Source organism: Miscanthus floridulus, chromosome 19 (assembly GCF_019320115.1).
Source record: "Miscanthus floridulus cultivar M001 chromosome 19, ASM1932011v1, whole genome shotgun sequence".
NCBI lineage: Eukaryota > Viridiplantae > Streptophyta > Magnoliopsida > Poales > Poaceae > Miscanthus > Miscanthus floridulus.
The window spans coordinates 89,290,433-89,308,296 of record NC_089598.1 but is presented as its reverse complement, the minus strand read 5'-3'; the positions used below and the strand labels follow the sequence as shown (position 1 = coordinate 89,308,296).

The 17,864-nt window shown below is 41.1% G+C and overlaps 1 pseudogene; it reads right to left on the bottom strand.

Annotated features, from left to right (window-relative positions):
- The window catches only part of LOC136528446 (achilleol B synthase-like), a 77,190-nt pseudogene that overhangs the window by 43,896 nt on the left and 15,430 nt on the right, over positions 1 to 17,864 (bottom strand).

Genomic DNA, 17,864 nt, shown 5'->3' with positions numbered 1-17,864 from the left:
TGGTGTGCTTTGCCCAAGGGGTTGGTTGATATATATATAGGAAGAAAAACTCCCCACATCTACGTCAACTAGCGATATGGTACTAATTGATGTTACACCCTCTACATTTACTAATGAGTCTAAATAATCATTAAAGCCCATTAGTAAATAAATGCATGTGCCTTTAGGATTTTATTAGGATTATTACACATGGGCTTTGAGCGTTGGGAAAAATGAGAAATTTATTATTTTTGGAATTAATTAATTTCATGGATAAAACAATTCTAGAAAAGTCCAGAATTGATATTTAAGCCACGAAAGATACTCCGAGACCTTCAAAAATTGGGAGAAAATTCCTAGAGACACTTTGGAACATGATGAACCCAAATAAAGTATTTGGATCTCATAAAAAGATTGTTGAAAACTTGGAACATAAAGATTAAGGTGAAGGAGGTAGGAATTAAATTCCAGAAAAAAGCTAGAAAATTCCTAGAGATAGATATTTGTCTCCTAAATGTATAAAAACACACATTTTGCACATAGAAACACGAGGTGCGACCGGCATGAATGCAACAAACACGTTTCTACCTTATGATAAATTTTAAATTAATGAAAATTTTATTTTCCTATGTTTTCATGTGCTCAAAAATTCAAAAATAAATCATTTTAACTCTATTTTCAAAAGTGGCAAATTTTGGGGTGTTACAGAGTAATTGAAGAAATGTTGTTGGTTAAAAAAGTTTAAGCAAAAAGGTTCAATTGCTTCATATATATTTTTTTAAAAATAGAGGGAGTAGGTGGATACAATGCTAGTACATTTTAGTACTGATGGGTCTCAGGTTTTGAGGCTGAATACTACTTCAACAATGGTTGGGAAAATTAAGGTTTGATGGTTTCCTCTGGTTTGCTAATAACAAGACATCGTCTACTCTTATGTCATGTGTCTCCTTGATTTAGTTCTATGGACTTGTATACCTACGTGATGTAATAATGGTATACTGTGAGTATTGTCGATCATGCATGTTTTTTTTCTCTAAATAGATTAAGTGATAGATATATGTGACAGCCAAAGTATCTTGGGACTATCACAGGTACAGACATGAAATTACAATAAGGAATTTTAGTATGTTTCTACCATGGTCCATTAGCTAGGTGGCTCCACAAAGTCGTCTCATCCATGCATACACCGGCACATTCATGATTTCATTGGCTCATTCATGCATAAACGTTTATGAGTAGAACAAAAAAATTAAATGCATTACTTTGAGAGAGTATATGTGAGAGAAAATCAGAGAAACAGGCAACCTTTGTAACAGGACATAAGCCAATGTATTGAGTAGTTTCACCTTCGTAGTGGATATGTTCCAATATGTGGTTCAAAGCCCTTTCTCTTAGCTTATTCATCGGCCAACTGTTCAACATTGGCTCCACAAACGTGTTCAAAAAATTTGAAATAGTTTTGTATATTGCTGAAGGTCTGTAGCGCATGTCCTCCTATGAAATGAAAAGCCAGATTAATATAAATAAATAATGTCGTCAAATCACAAGCAAAATAAATGTTGGACGACTTCACCTTCGCCAAAAGCAATGTCTGAGTGGATACATGCATTTTTAATCGGAAAGAAATGTGTTGAGTACGCGGGTATGAATAAGTAAAAAAAGTTAATACACGTGATCGCGATACAAAATCTCCAGATCTTGGATGTGATAGTAATTTTAGGTAATGGTGTAACACATTTCTCATAACTATATTTTAGCAATATTTAATCTATGTGTAGTAGCAAGTATGTCCGTCATTTACGATAAAAGAAACACTACCAAAATAGTGGAGTTCTCCTTGTGTTTTTAAGTAGTAATAATAACACTACTACCGATCATAGCATATGAGAATCCTCACTAGGAAGCATTTAGTAGGAAAAAACTTATACTAAATATTAAATGCTAAACACTAAGAGAACACCACATCACTAGGAGAAGTTTCTTATTTTGGTTGTGAAAAATCCCTAGCATGCCCATAGCCAATAGATCGACATGGCCTAAAACTATACATCGTTGTTGGACAATAATATTTATTTGTATATTTAAAACAATAATCTAAAAACTATAGAATTAAGCTCATAACTCAGTTTGGCAAACTATTCCTTTTTCCGTTCCCAGTGGCTTAAATAAAAAGAAAAAAAAAAGCAACTTCACGAACCAGGCTGTATTAGGCCTAAACCCAGTAGAACACGTAAAACCTAGGCGTAGAGAGTGAATTTGCCGTGATGCAAGGGCCTTGCAGCAACTCATATAGTGGCTATTTGATCATGAACAAAAGGCTGTTAAATGATAGTAGTAATAAAAAAAGTGTTAGTGGAGTCCTGTCCACCTGTCGTTGGGTGGAAGGGAACGATGTACGGAGGAAAAATGCTCCTGCTTTTGGTATTGGGTACGTAGAGATAGAGATATTTCCTTGCAAGCTTGTTGTGTCATTATTAATTCTAGAACTTTGGAGCCCCAATTAAACAATCAAGTAATACTACCTTGTTTCAGATGGTGCTTGGAGCTATATCAATTTGTTTTTGTATTGTGAAGTGAGAAATATCCTCTTTGACCAGAATTTATGTGTATATTTTTTGTGCTTAACTGGTCGATAAAGTTCCTCAAATTTGATGTTAGTGATGAAAGAATGATATACTCTCTTCTTTGCAAAATATAAGTGGTTTTGACTTTTCTAGGCATAGTTTTTTTATGTATATCTAGACATAATATATACCTAGAAGCGTAGCAAAAGATATATACCTAGAAAAAACAAAAAACGACTTCTAATTTGTAATGGACGGAGTAAATCTTTAAAACTTAGTACTAAATTCTCAAAGGATTTATACATGGTCATTTGAGGTAGGATATGATCCATAGACGCTACAAAAGGATAAATGTCACATGGGCTTGCAATAATATTTATACAACTATGAAGGATAGTGGCTAACCTTGGCACGAGTATTACAAGCCTTATTCCAATCAATCTCATCATAAGGCAAATCATAAATTTTATTCCTCAGTGCTAATATAGTTGGTGTAATTGGACCAACAAATCTTTTAGCATAAAGAAAAGCTATTGACATGTAAGTAATCCTTGTGAAGCACCAGAACCGACCTGTGAGGGAAGCACCTTTCACATGAGATGCATTATATGAATGTAGATGCGCACCAAATACAACTATTGTGAGGGCATTTTATATGCTCCTTGTAATTTATTTACCAAGTTATGCCCCGTTGGTCGTAGGACACAACCTCTTACACCCACCAATACCCAAACCATATCGCTGTCCAGTCTCCATTTTCCTTTCTCCATTTATGTATTCCAAGTGATAATAATATAGTAATATATTTCCTATCTCTCGTGAGTGACATGCAATCACTCGACTTCTACCAGAGTCCTATAGCATAGCAATCTACATGATCTTGTCATACTAGTAAGACTCATAGGATAAAGGGATATATATGCAAGTGAGTTTCATTCAACTCTTTAAAACTTAATGCGCAAATATAATTTAAAGTGCAGAAAAGTAGGGATTATGCACCAAAGCTTGCCTGGGTAAGATATATACTAAAAAGTTAGTATCTGCATCTTCAGATCATGCACCATCAACTGAATAGAAAGTCCATTGCATCATCTCCTGGAGAGAATACCATTACACCATCCCAGATTCCCAATCATTTTTCAATCGATCCGTTGATCTATCATCATACCTATATGATATGCATTGATGCAAATGATGCAACAGATAATTAACAATGCAACCACAACTCTTAAAACAGAGTACATATTACAAACTGACAAGCTAACTCTAATGACTAACGTACTAATCTACGTATCAACATCGTCAAGAAAGGTGTCATTTCTCAACAAGTCCTTTTAGTTATACGATTCCATGGTGTTAGCAAGTGTCCTAAAGTGCTATTGTAGCAATAATATTCTAAGGACGTACATTTTATATTTCTATTTTCTTTTAATTTTATTTCAAGCATTAAACTAGTATTCACAAGCTAAATTAAAACTCTAGTCATCCAATACCTACTGAACATAAAATTCTTACTAGAGTACAAACATAGCAAGGTTATGCTACTGTAAAAGTTTCATAGCATTTGGAGCATAAGAACTATTTTAATTACTTACAAAAAAAACCCTAGAGTAATTTTTAAGATAATTATTTTGCACTAAAGCATATGATTTTATGTGTTCACAGTGTAGTACAATCTGTGTAGAGTTCAACAAAACTGGATTTAACATTCTATGATTTTTATTTGATTTATTACAAATTTTACAAGTTTCAGCCATTTTAACATTATTAATCATTTTAAAACAATTAGAGCAATCCTGGAAACATTTTAAAACTAGATGAACCAATACACTAATGGATAGATCATTATTTTAGGAACTCAACGAAATTTGTTCTATAATTTTTTTGGACTCCTAAATGATTTTATATTTAAATAACAAAATTAGCGCATAATTTATTTTATGAAATCTTCACTAATTCATGGGAAAAGAAAAGAGCACCGCGGCCCAAACAGCCCACGGTGAGCGCGGCCTCAGCGTGGCTCATGACCGACGAGCCGGCTCGGCCCGCAGGCACGCGCGTGGCCTAGGCGTGGGCAGGCGGCGCGGACGGCCAATGAGGCAGGCAGGCCACAGCCCAGCAGGCCCAATGCGGCCCACGGCGTGGCGGCAATAGGCCAGCCCATCGGAGGCCGACAGCCCACCAGGCACGCACGGGGCAACGGCCCATGTGGCCAAGCCCAAACGCGATGGTAGTTTTGCAAAAATGTCCCTACACTTCTACCTATTTAGTATTCTATTGTTCATGTGAGTCACAATTTCACACCTAACCCCCCGAAAAACTTCTAATTACATGTTCTCACCTTCTCCTTCCTACGGTGAAGCAGAGGAGCAGGGGACGGCGGCTCCGACCAACCAAATCTCGGCCATCCTATGCACCCGCCGGTGGTGGGGAGACAGCGCGGCGCAGCGATGGACCTGGACACGCACGGTGTGGCCCAAGCTCTCCCCGCCATGGCCCGTAGAGACACGGTCGCGCGTAGTGGCGGGCGCTACGACCGACAGCTGGTGGTGATGCAGTGTTATGGGACCGCGGCAACAGAGGTGGAGTGGCGCCACAACATGGGCTCAGGCGCACGAGAGGGGCAGCGGTGAGGGGAGCCGCCACCAGTGGGCCTCCGGCTGGGGCAGGACGTGGAGGCGGAGGTGAAGCAACCGGCGTTGGAGGTGAAGCGCCATGGAGCAACAGGCCTAGCATGGGGTCAAAAGGCTCGCGCGTGCTTGCGTGTGCGGTGGCCAGCGATGGGAGCGGCCACAGGTCCTATGGGAGGCCGCTCGGAGCAGCATGCCGCGGGTGTGGCCGGATGGGACACTCGGCGTGGGGCAGCACAGTTAGTAGCGGCCGCATGGCACGCAGCTGCCGACCGGCCGGTAGCTAGGTAGGGGCACGATGGCCAGCAGTGCGAGAACATGCGACGCGAGGAGGAAGAGGAGGGGATGCCGGTGCTACACGCGGAGGAGAGGAGGCAAGGTAGAGCCGTGTGCGCACATGCAAAGGGAAAGGGGAAACGATGGGCGGCAGGGGGCGCAACGATGGCGAGCGCCGCCAAGGCAGGTGCTCCACTGGGCACAGAGGCAGACAGCAGCGGCAGGCAAGGACAATCAAAGACAGAGGCAAGCAGAAAAAGCGAGGACGGATGGAGCCATGTGTGCTTGCCACCAGCCTCATAATCACGGTGTGGGGCATGGAAGAACAAGGTTACACAAACCAAATTAGCCAGGCAAGGGAGCTACTTCTATGCTACACAAGCAAGAAGGTAACTAGTAAGCTATACAAGTAAACTAATTACAAGAGCAACTACACAAGCACAATGTATATGAAAGTAATTATAAGCTTGTGTAATGAGGATGCAAACCAATGGGAAGAACAAGGTTAACCTGGTGATTTTTCTCCTAAGGTTCATGTGCTTGCCAACACGCTAGTCCCCGTTGTGTCGACCACTCACTTGCTGGTTCGGCGGCTAATTAGCATCACCCGCCAAGCCCGCACGTTAGGCACCGCAAGAACCTACCCCAAAAGTGAGGGTAGCTCAATGACATGCTTTACTAGAGTTGCTCTTTAAGGCTCCCATGGGGTGAGCACAATGCCCCTCACAAAGCTCTTCTCCGAAGCACTGCACAAGCATCTTGCGGGCTTCAATGGAGACCACCACCAAGCCATCTAGGAGGTGGCAACCTCCAAGAGCAACAACCACCATCAGCTTGCAACTCGATCACCTAGTGCCACTCGATGCAACCTCATGATGCAATCGCACTAGAATCGCTCTCTCACACAATCGGATGATCACTATCAAGCATATGTGAGATGGAGGGCTCCTAAGCACTCACAAGCATGGACAAAAAGTCCTTGAGGTGCTCAGCCCTAGCCATGGCCGAGACCACCATCTATTAATAGCCCCATGGGCTAAACTAGCTGTTACCCCTTCACTAGGCAAATTTCAAGATGACCGGACGCTCTGGTCAAATTGACCTGACGCACCCTACTAGCATGCGGTCAACGGATGGCTGCCACATCATCCCTGGCTTCAAATACTGAGCACTCGATCTCAACGGTTAAGTTGTGACCAGACGCTGCATAGTGAATGACTGGACGCTGCTGCGCCTGAGTACGGTCGTTTCTAGAGAACTCCCTGAGCCTCTGTTTTGTGACCGGACGCGTTCGGTCCACCATGACTGGACGTAGACCAACATCCGATCAGTTCTATACCTATGCGCCTAACTCTAGCACCGCCTACGTCACCATATGTCAATAGTGACTGGATGCACCCTGCCAGCGTCCGGTCACTTTCAGCATCAGCGTCCGGTCGAAGACCGACGCCTACACGCTCTCTGCCGCCACTGACCAGACGTAGGACCCCAATGTTTGGTCACCATGTGACTAGCATCCGGTCCACTCCGTGAAACCCTATCTTTTTTGTATAGGGTGCCGGTGGCACCGTCGGATAGTCCGCACTCTACGGGTGAACACTCCATCGATGGAGTTTCAAACCCTTGCCTCCGTTCCTTTACCGAGTTGATCCACATCAACTCCAACTTTTTCTCCTTTACAAATGTGCCAAAACCACCATGTGTATGTGTGTTAGCTTTTCACAAACATTTCCCAAAGGATTAGCCACTCAACTTGCCACGCCACTCGATCCTAGCGACGATGCAAAGTTAGATCACTCGAGTGGCACTAGATGACCGATATGCAAAATAGTTTGCCCCTCATGATAGTACGGTCATCTATCCTAAACCCGGTCAAAAACTTCTATACACACCTATGACCGGTGAAATGAAATGCTCTAGGTTATACCTTTGCCTTGTGCATTCCATTCCATCTCCTCCAATGTCGATGCAACACATGCACCAACATGATCAATAATGATATGATCCACTTCATATCATCACATGATCATATTGGTTCATCGATCTTGACTTCACTTGCTTTTCACCGTTGCCTTCGTCCATCGACACCAAGTCTTACTTAAGCTTCACTGCCACGCGGTCTATCGCTCCAAAGCCTCCAACTTGCCCTTCATGCTTGCAACCGGTCCATCAAGCCAAGTTCTGTCTTGATCTTCTCCACCTTGATCACATGACTCAATGTCATGTCTCATTTGCAATGAGCTCCTTCATCATCACATATGTGAGCTTTGCAATATCTCCAAGCCATTTTCACCTTCATGGCATATGTTGCTCACACACATGTACCTATGGACTAATCACCTGTGTACCTCACAAAAACACAATTAGTCCACCTAGGTTGTCACTCAATTACCAAAACCACACAAGGACCTTTCAATCTCCCCCTTTTTGGTAATTGATGACAACTCTACAAAGATATAGAAATTAAGCTCTTTTGGATTCATGTTGCTTGCCCAAGCAATTTTACCATGTGTAAATGATTTTAGACAAGTACCACAAACCCAAAATGGTAGTATTAGCTCCCCCTACATATGTGCTAGAGTGTTTGATTTGAAGCTCGCACATATGCATAGATTGGAATTGTGGGAGAGTAATTACTACTAAATGATGCTGAGGTGTATAAAGTAAACCTTTGAAGCATGATACCAATTAGAGTTGCACCTTTAAGTTCATCCTTAGCACTATGGTTAGCTAGATATCACTTGGAAATAAAATCACTAGATACCTCGTGAGATCAACATTAAAACCAAGGTACTAGCATTACTTGAAAAGCATACCAAGTGTCTAGCTATCATCCTATGCATGCTAGTTTTCATTTCATCAATCAAATTCTACAACTAGCATACATCACACAAGCATGCATATTGAATTTAAGAGCTTATGCAATGCAAGCAAGGACATGAATATGCACATATCAAATGCAATCAATCAAGGTTCATGAGCTTGCTCCCCCTACTTGTGTGCTTTTCTTGTCCAAGAATTTTGATCCATCTCTTTTCTTCAATGTTGCTCCCTCTTTGTCCATGTTCATGTCCAACCTCTCAATTTCTCCCAAAGCTTTCATATCTTGTCTCTCCCCCTTGTACAACCATAATCTCAAAGATTTCATATCTTTGTATAATCTCTCCCCTTTGTCATCAATTTCCATAAAAGGTGTGTTTCTCATTGATGCAAAGGTATGCATTTGGGGTAGATGGTTGAGGCTTGAATCTTGCATTTTGATGGACATCACTTGATTGTTGGAATGACACCACTTGAAGATACCACTTGTAACTTGTACCACTTATATCTTGTGTAGGGCTTCTTAAGATACCACACATAGTATCTTTGATCTTGATATTAATTTGTGGGACACCTCCCCCTATGTGATAGCATGGGTCATCTATTTGATACACTTGAGCTCTTATAGATGAGGGATGCATTCTTCATTTGATGATCACTTAAAGTTGAGGATCACTTATGGAACCATCGTCTTGCATGATTGATGCCATGTGTAGATATGATACCACTTGAAAGAATCTTCTAGTATGGAACCACTTGCTGGATTTATCAATAAAAATCATTTCTTGAACATTTGCTATCTTAATGAGTACCACTTATAGGATATCACTTATGAGTTGATCTAGACATCACTTATAGATTCTTGATGAAATACTTGAGTCTAGATATCACTTGAAACAAACAAACTAGATATCCATTTGCATTGTGGTCTTGTGCTTGTACTCTTATCACTATCATGAGCTTCTATGGTTGACTTGAACTAAATTGATTTGCCTAAGCTTTCAAGTCTAGTTTGAACCAATGATAAGCTTCTTCACACCTCTTGCAAGGGTTATCTTGCCAATGTTGTACTTGTCACTTGTTGGCAATTCAAATTAAATCAAGTACTTGTGTTTACTAGCTCATGAACAAATTTATATACTAACAACTAGATCAAGTAATCATTCAAGCAATAGTGGTAGGCTATGAATTTAAACATTTCATCTGTTATGCATGATCCTATGAAGCATGTACTATATGCACTAACCACATACTAGTAAGAGATTAAATAATTATGCACATTACAATGATACATTTGCTATGTTGGAGTAGGGGATAGTTACTTAGATTCCAATTCATTACTCCAATAGCAATGTGAAGTCCAATTATAAGTTTGGTGAAGACCAATAGATACTATTTTGAATTCCATTCTTTACCCATATAAAATGAATACCACTTATGATCAAGTGCACTTTCTTGTTGTGGTTGGCTTGCTTCTTCTTTTCATCTTTACTTGCATGAGAGCATCAATTTGAGAATACCACTTGAAATATCATGACTAGCTCTCTTTTGGGTGTTGCTTGCTTTTTTTGGTCAACCCTTTTGATTGCTTCAACTAAGTATCTCTAATATTTCTCGGATCACCACTTTCATGTTAGCCTTCTAAGTACCACACTTGGTTTACCTACTCATAGGCAGCAAGCCCCTACACTAGGGAGAAGTGACATCTCTCCAAGAACCATTCTTGATACTTACTTGAAATAACTTTATTGATTGATCGAAGTGGTGGACTTAACTTGATGAGTAATCTTGATTCCTTCTTTAAGTCCTTTTCTTTCTACTTGTTTAAGTTATTTTCTTTCTACCAAATGATTTTCAATAGTCACTAGAACTTAAACTTCATCTTCAACTTGAGTTAGATCTTGATCTTTATCTTGAGTACCAAAAGTGTGCAAAATACACTCCACAATCAAATAGCCTTATACTCTTTGCTTTTCATGCTTAAAGATCATCTCAAAACCAAACTTAGGTACCTCAAACACTTGTAAACATGTTTTCAATTTGAGGACCTTTTAATCAAAGTGACTCTAGATCAATCCAATATTTATCACTTTTCTGGTAGATTATGTACCCATCAAAGAAATAAGCATATTTCCCAACTTGCAAATCCAAATACCACAAAATTTGGTCGAGGTGTGAATTACAAAGTTATCTAGCAGCTGTAAAAATTTAAGATTCATTTGACTTCTAGATTGCTACCAGATTTCAATTCTTCCACCACTGCTACATGCTGAAAACTGCTCCACTATAGCTGACAAGAACCACTCGAAAACCGAAGCATTTCTTATCCAACTTTCATGAAATTTCTACATAATTTCATACCATAAGTTTAGATCATGTACACCAATTTTTATGCCAATCCAATAAGTTTTGATCACTCAAATATGGCTAAGATCACAACTCACTCAGATTTTCAATATAGGACAGATTTCAATTACTTGAGCTATACTTTATCAAATATGAATCAAACTTGAAACTAACTCATTTGAATACTTTCACAAGACATAAATCCATTCAATCCACTTACTAAATGTTATCTTATAAACTTATCCAACATAAATGAATCCAAACTTGACTACTAATCAATTATCCATTCAATCATCTCATAGCAAGCAACATTGCATATTTATCCAATTCAATCAACTCATATCCATCCAAATGAAATGATCAACAAGAGATATACCTTGGCTAGCTCATGATCATCCAACTAGCAAGCTTCAACTCAATTATTTGCAAGTCATCAAATATATCCAATGAATAACCAACAACTTGAATTATAGAACTTGTATATTGATAGCACTTGGACTTCACTCAATTTTTACTTGGCATTGGGTTTGGATGTGCACTAAGCTTCATAACTTGATTCAACATATGATGAAAAATGTGAGATCAATTGAATCAAGTCTCCAATGTAGATGGTACCTACAAAGAATCATCCACTTTTTGATGGTATTCAAACAATTTTGGGTCCTCTCAAGTTAGGTGCAACATACCTAGGCATAGCCTTAGTATGAATAGCGGGATGTTTTGCAGTAGCAACCATAGAGGTACCATTGCCATTCTTCCTAAGCATAGAATCATAATCAATTGAAATAGGCTTAGGGGTGTTACCTAGGGGACATGAATGTGCCATGTGTCCCCTTTCCCGACATGAGTAGCACTTTCTCTTTGATTGAGCCTTCTCTTCCTTGCTCATGTTGTGCTTCTCATTGTCTTGCTTCTCCTTGTTTGCTTGAGCCTTTTTCACAAGCTTTCTTGGACAACCTAAAGCTAGATGGCCCAATGTGTCACAACTATAGCATCTCATGTGAGCAATCTTCTCCATTTTCTCTTCTTTGTTTTTGTTCATTTGCTTTGCATCTTGATTCATCCTTGGACGCAATGCTCTTTCTCTTGCTTTTCCACCCCTTCTAGTTTTCTTCTTCTTTATCATCAAATCACCACCATCTTCATGGTTGATCTTGATTTGCTCTTGGGGTGTCTTCTCTTGCTCAACTTGTGGCTTTGGTTGAGGCTCTTCTAGTTGCTTCATCAATTGCTTGGTTGGGCACATTGAGGTAAAGTGACCCCAAGTGTGGCACTTGAAGCACTTCACATGCTTGATCCTCTCTTCTTCTTTTATCTTCTCGAGCTTCTCAATGTTAGGGCAACCATTTCAAGGTGTCCCGCTTCATGACACCGGTAGCATATGGTATGAGAGAGCTTTCTTTGTTGTAGCTTCTTCATCTTTCTCTCTCTCTCTCTCTTTATTTCGCCCTTTGTCATCATCTTCTTGAAGCCAAGGCCACACTTGTCACCATAGTTTCTTTGAGTCTTCAACATGTGCTCAAAGGTGACTTTTGAGTTGTAGCACCTCTCTAACTTGTTGCTCAATTTCTTCACTTCATTTTAAGCTCATTGTTCTACTTCAAAAGGTTAGTCTCACAAGACATAGACGTAGGACAAGCATCTATATGTGAAGAACATGGCATTTCTAATAAATCATCACAAGAGGTGGATACATGCTTCTTGCCTACATCACAAGGGTTAGCAACAATATGTGATTGATCAATTGACCCATGTGATGAGCTCTCACTAGTTTTAGTTTTTTCCATTAGAAATCTCCATAGTGAGAAAAGCATGGTCTTGTACCAAGTTATCATGAGCAACACTAAGTTCCTCATGAGCCAATTTTAGCTCCTCATGTGAACAAGTAGTAACATAAAGTAGATGCTTTTGTTGTTCACATGTGTTCTTTAGAAAAGAGTTTTCAATTTTCAATTTCTCAGTTTTAGCCATCTCTTTTTCTAAAGCTTTGATCATGCAACCATATCTATCTAGAAGCTCCTCATATGAATCAAGATCAATCACATTTGCATTAGATACCTTAGTGTCACCTTGTGACATGAAGCAATGTGATGTAGTTGGAGAACTTGAAGAAACATCACTCTCATACCCCGAGCATGATCCATCATTATCACCACCAAGTGTGCATGGAGTAGCATCATCATTGGCATCACTTGTGGCATCATCATCAATCTTGTCAAGTGATCTTGTGATATGATGATTATCTTCATCACTTGACCATGAGGTGGAGCAATATTTCTCAATCACCACATTGTGATCATGCTCAACACACTCATGTGCCTCCTCCTTGGGCTCATCATCATCATCAGAGACCGTCCCATACTTCTCATTGAGATAACTCCAAATCTCATGGGCGGTCTTCATGTCAATGATCTCTTCAAAGATGTTATCATGTAAGGATCTATACATGATGTTAGTAGCTTGGATGTCGAGATCTAGGCATTTCTCTTATGCTTGAGTTAGATTATCTTCATCCAACACATGAGAAAACCCTATATCTACCATCCACCATATTTGAGGGCAAATAAACTTAAAATTACATATCATCCTATTTTTCCATCGTGTAATGTGTGTGCCATCAAAAATATATGGACAATCAACATCTAGCCCATAAGTCGCCATCCTCTCAAGTAGGTGAAGACCACAAATGAGAGACCTAGCTCTGATACCACTTGTAAGGTCAAGATGGCGGACTAGAGGGGGGGTGGATAGTCCTTTCTAAAATTAATCACGTTGGCTAACCGAAACAAGTGCGAAATTAAAACTATCGGTCTAGCCAAGACTACACCCCTCTATTTATGTTCTCTAGCACCTTCCAAAGATACTAATTAAGCAACAAAGGTGTCGGGCTAGCTAGAGCTCACCTAACCAATTCTAGAAGCAAGGTCACATAAACCTATGCCACTAGTACTTTAAGCAACAAGGGAGCTCCTACACAGGCTAGTAAGCAAAAGCACAAAACCACCTAAGCTCACTAGCAATGCTTTATAACAAGGCAACCAATGCCAAATTAGAGAGCGCAAATACTTAGCTACACAAACTAAGCAATGTGACTAACAAGGTTACACAAACCAAATTAGCCACGCAAGGGAGCAACTTCTATGCTACAAAAGCAAGAAGGTAACTAGTAAGCTATACAAGCAAACTAATTACAAGAGCAATTACACAATCACAATGTATATGAAAGTAATTACAAGCTTGTGTAATGAGGATGCAAACCAACAGGAAGAACAAGGTTGATATGGTGATTTTTCTCCCGAGGTTCACGTGCTTGCCAACATGCTAGTCCCCATTGTGTTGACCGCTCACTTAGTGGTTCGGCGGCTAATTGGCATCACTCGCCAAGCCCGCACGCTAGGCACCACAAGAACCTACCCCGAAAGTGAGGGTAGCTCAATGACACACTTTACTAGAGTCGCTCTTCGTGGCTCCCGCGGGGCGAGCACAATGCCCCTCACAAAGCTCTTCTCTACAGCACCGCACAAGCTTCTTGCAGCCTTCGATGGAGACCACCACCAAGCCATCTAGGAGGTGGCAACCTCCAAGAGTAACAAGCACCACCGGCTTGCAACTCGATCACCTAGTGCCACTCGATGCAACCTCACGATGCAATCGCACTAGAATCGCTCTCTCACACAATTGGATGATCACTATCAAGCATTTGTGAGATGGAGGGCCCCCAAGCACTCACAAGCATGGACACAAAGTCCTCGAGGTGCTCAACCACAGCCATGGCCGAGACCACCTTCTATTTATAGCCCCATGGGCTAAACTAGCCGTTACCCCTTCACTGGGCAAATTTCGGGACGATTGGACGCTCCGGTCAGATCGACCGGACGCACCCTGCTAGCGTCCGGTCAACGGATGACCGCCACATCATCCCTGGCTTCAAATACTAAATGCCCGATCTCAACAGTTAAGTTGCGACCGGACGCTGCATAGTGAATGACCGGACACTACTGTGCCTGAGTCCGGTCATTTCCAGAGAGCTCCCCGAGCCTCTGTTTTGTGACCGGACACGTCTAAAAGGTCCTAATGGCTAGAGAGGGGTGAATAGCCTATTAAAAAAAATTCTACAATAACACTTAACAAACCGGTTAGATAATTATGAGGCGAAGCAAGTGTTACGCTAGCCTACTAAAATAGCAAGCCACCTACCACAATTCTAGTTTATATAGTTTCTATTCACACAAAAGCTATGACACTACACTAAGTTAATGTGCTCTTAAAGGCTAACTAAAGAGCCACACTAACCAAACTAACAAGCTCTCACAACTAGCTACACTAAAGCGCTTGACAACTAGTTTGCGGTAAAGTGAAGAGAGTGAGCAATTTGTTTATACCGCCGTGTCGAGGAATGAGCCAATCAATCACAAGAATGAATACCAATGAAGACCAATCACCTCAGAATCAAATGATGAACACAATAATTTTTACCAAGGTTCACTTGCTAGCCGGCAAGCTACTCCTCGTTGTGGCGATTCACTCACTTGGAGGTTCACACGCTAATTGGCTTCACACGCCAAACCCTCAATAGGGTGCCGCACAATCAACACAAGATGAGAATCACACAAGCCACGAGCAATCCACTAGAGTACCTATTGGCTCTCCGCCGGGGAAAGGTCAAGAACCCCTCACAATCACCACGATCGGAGCCGGAGACAATCACCACCCTCCGCTCAATGATCCTCGCTGCTCCAAGCCATCTAGGTGGCAGCAACCACTAAGAGTAACAAGCGAATCCCACAGCGAAACACAAACACCAAGTGCCTCTAGATGCAAACACTCAAGCAATGCACTTGGATTCTCTCCCAATCTCACAAAGATGTAGAATCTATGATGGAGATGAGTGGGACGGCTTTGGCTAAGCTCACAAGGTTGCTATGTCAATACAAATGGCCAAGAGAGTGAGCTTGAGCCAGCCATGGGCTTAAATAGAAGCCCCCACGAAATAGAGCCGTTGTACCCCTTCACTAGGCACAACACGGTGTGATCGGACGCTCCAGTCATATTGATCGGACACTGGACCTCAGTGTCCGGTCACGTGATGCATGCCACATGTCCCTTCTCTTCAAATACTGGGCACTCAATCTCAACGGTCAAGTGATGACCAGATGCACTGCTGTGAAGTGACCGGATGCTGGACTTCAGCGTCCAGTCGTTTCCAGTAAGCATCCAGAGACGATTTTTCTCAATCAAACGCGTCCGGTCATGCTCGACCAGACTCACCCAGCGTCTGGTCACTTGGTGTTTCCCCTATGCATAACCATGTCAGTGTGGCCGTACGCTACTAGCCAGCGTCCGGTCGATGACCGATGCTACGCTTCTTCTGCTGCTACTGACCAGATGCATCGGTCCTTCAGAGACCAGCGTCTGGTCACTTACAGTCACTTCTAACTCTCTTGATGGTTGTTTCAAACTCATTGTGAATGCCCTTGACAAATGATTTGAATATTGCAAACACATTACTTTTGTCCACTAGAAAGAATACCCATGTGTATCTAGTATAATCATCCACTATCACAAAGCCATATTTGTTACCACCGATGCTAGTTTATTGTGTTGGCCCAAACAAATCCATGTGCAATAACTCAAATGCTTTACTAGTGCTCATCATACTTTTCTTGGGATGGTGGTTTCCAACTTGTTTTCTAGCTTGATAAGAGCTACAAAGCTTATCCTTTTCAAACACAACATCTTTCAAGCCTCTAACCAAGTCATGCTTAACCAATCTATTCAATTGTTTCATTCCAACATGACCAAGCCTTCTATGTTATAACCAACCCATGCTAGACTTAGTGAACAAACATGTGGACAATTTAGCTTCACTAGCATTGAAATCAACCAAGTAGAGATTCTCATATCTAAAGCCATTGAAGATCAAGTTAGAGCCATCTACACTTATGATCTCTACATCATCTACCCTAAATATGCATTTGAATCCAAGATCACACAATTGAGCTAAGGATAGCAAATTGAACTTCAAGCTCTCTACTAGCAACACATTGGATATGCTCATATCATTGGATATTGCAATCTTACCAAGCCCTTTGACCTTGCCTTTGCCATTATCACCAAATGTGATACTATCGTAACCATCATTGCCATTGGTGTTGATTGAGTTGAACATTCTTGCATCACCGGTCATGTGTTGAGTGCACCCACTATCAAGAACCCAATGCCTTCCTCTGACTTCATAATTGACCTACAAAAGAAGATCAATTCTTTTTAGGTACCCAAACTTATTTGGGTCCTTGAAGATTAGTTACTAAGCTCTTTGGTACCCAAATGACTTTCTTCTTTGAGCCCATCCATGGTTTACCAATGAACTTAGCCTTCACACCATCTGTACCCTTAGTAACCACATAGAAAGAATTAATCTTAATTGAGGATACATTAGCATTTTTGCTCTTGTTCTTGCACTCATGCTCTTTATGACCAACTTGCTTGCAACTACTACAAAACCGACCATTGTTCTTCACAAAACTAGTCTTGTGAGGAGCAAAGGCCACCTTGCCTTTCTTGGGGGTATAGCCCAATCCCTCTTTGTAGAGAGAAGCTCTTTGGCTATCCAAGCATATAAGCAAGCGGTCCTCACCACCATAGGCTTTAGTTGAGGTGTGAGTGAGCTTATTGACCTCCTTCTTGAGGTTCTCATTCTCAACCATTAGTGATGTATCACAAGTGAAACCATCGCTACTAGATGAGGTGGAAGTAGAAGTACTATAAGAAGGGTTAGTGGGAGCAACAATGATAGGCATAAATAATGATTCATCAATTATACCGCAAGTTAAGCCTATATTGCAAGTTTCAACATGCTTCTTTTTATTTTGCTCATCAAGCAAAGAGGAATGAGCTTTTTCAAGCTTCTTGTGAGCTTTGCCAAGCTTCTCATGGGCTTCCTCTAGCCTCTCATGAGTTGCTTTGAGCTCATCAAGGGCTTGCTTAAGGGCTTTTACCTCCTTATTCAAGCTCTAGCGTTCCCTTCTCTTAATGTCAAAGTGTTCTTTGTCATCTGCTAGCATGTCAAATAATTCATCTTTAGTAGGTTCATCATCATCACTATAACTATCATTATCATGTTCCTCGTCACTTCCATCATCACAATTTTGTACCTTAGTGGCCTTAGCCATGAAGCATGATAGAGTGTCGAAGAGAGAAGGCTTCTCATTGATTGTAATGCTTGCAAGTACCTTCTTCTTGGTGGTCT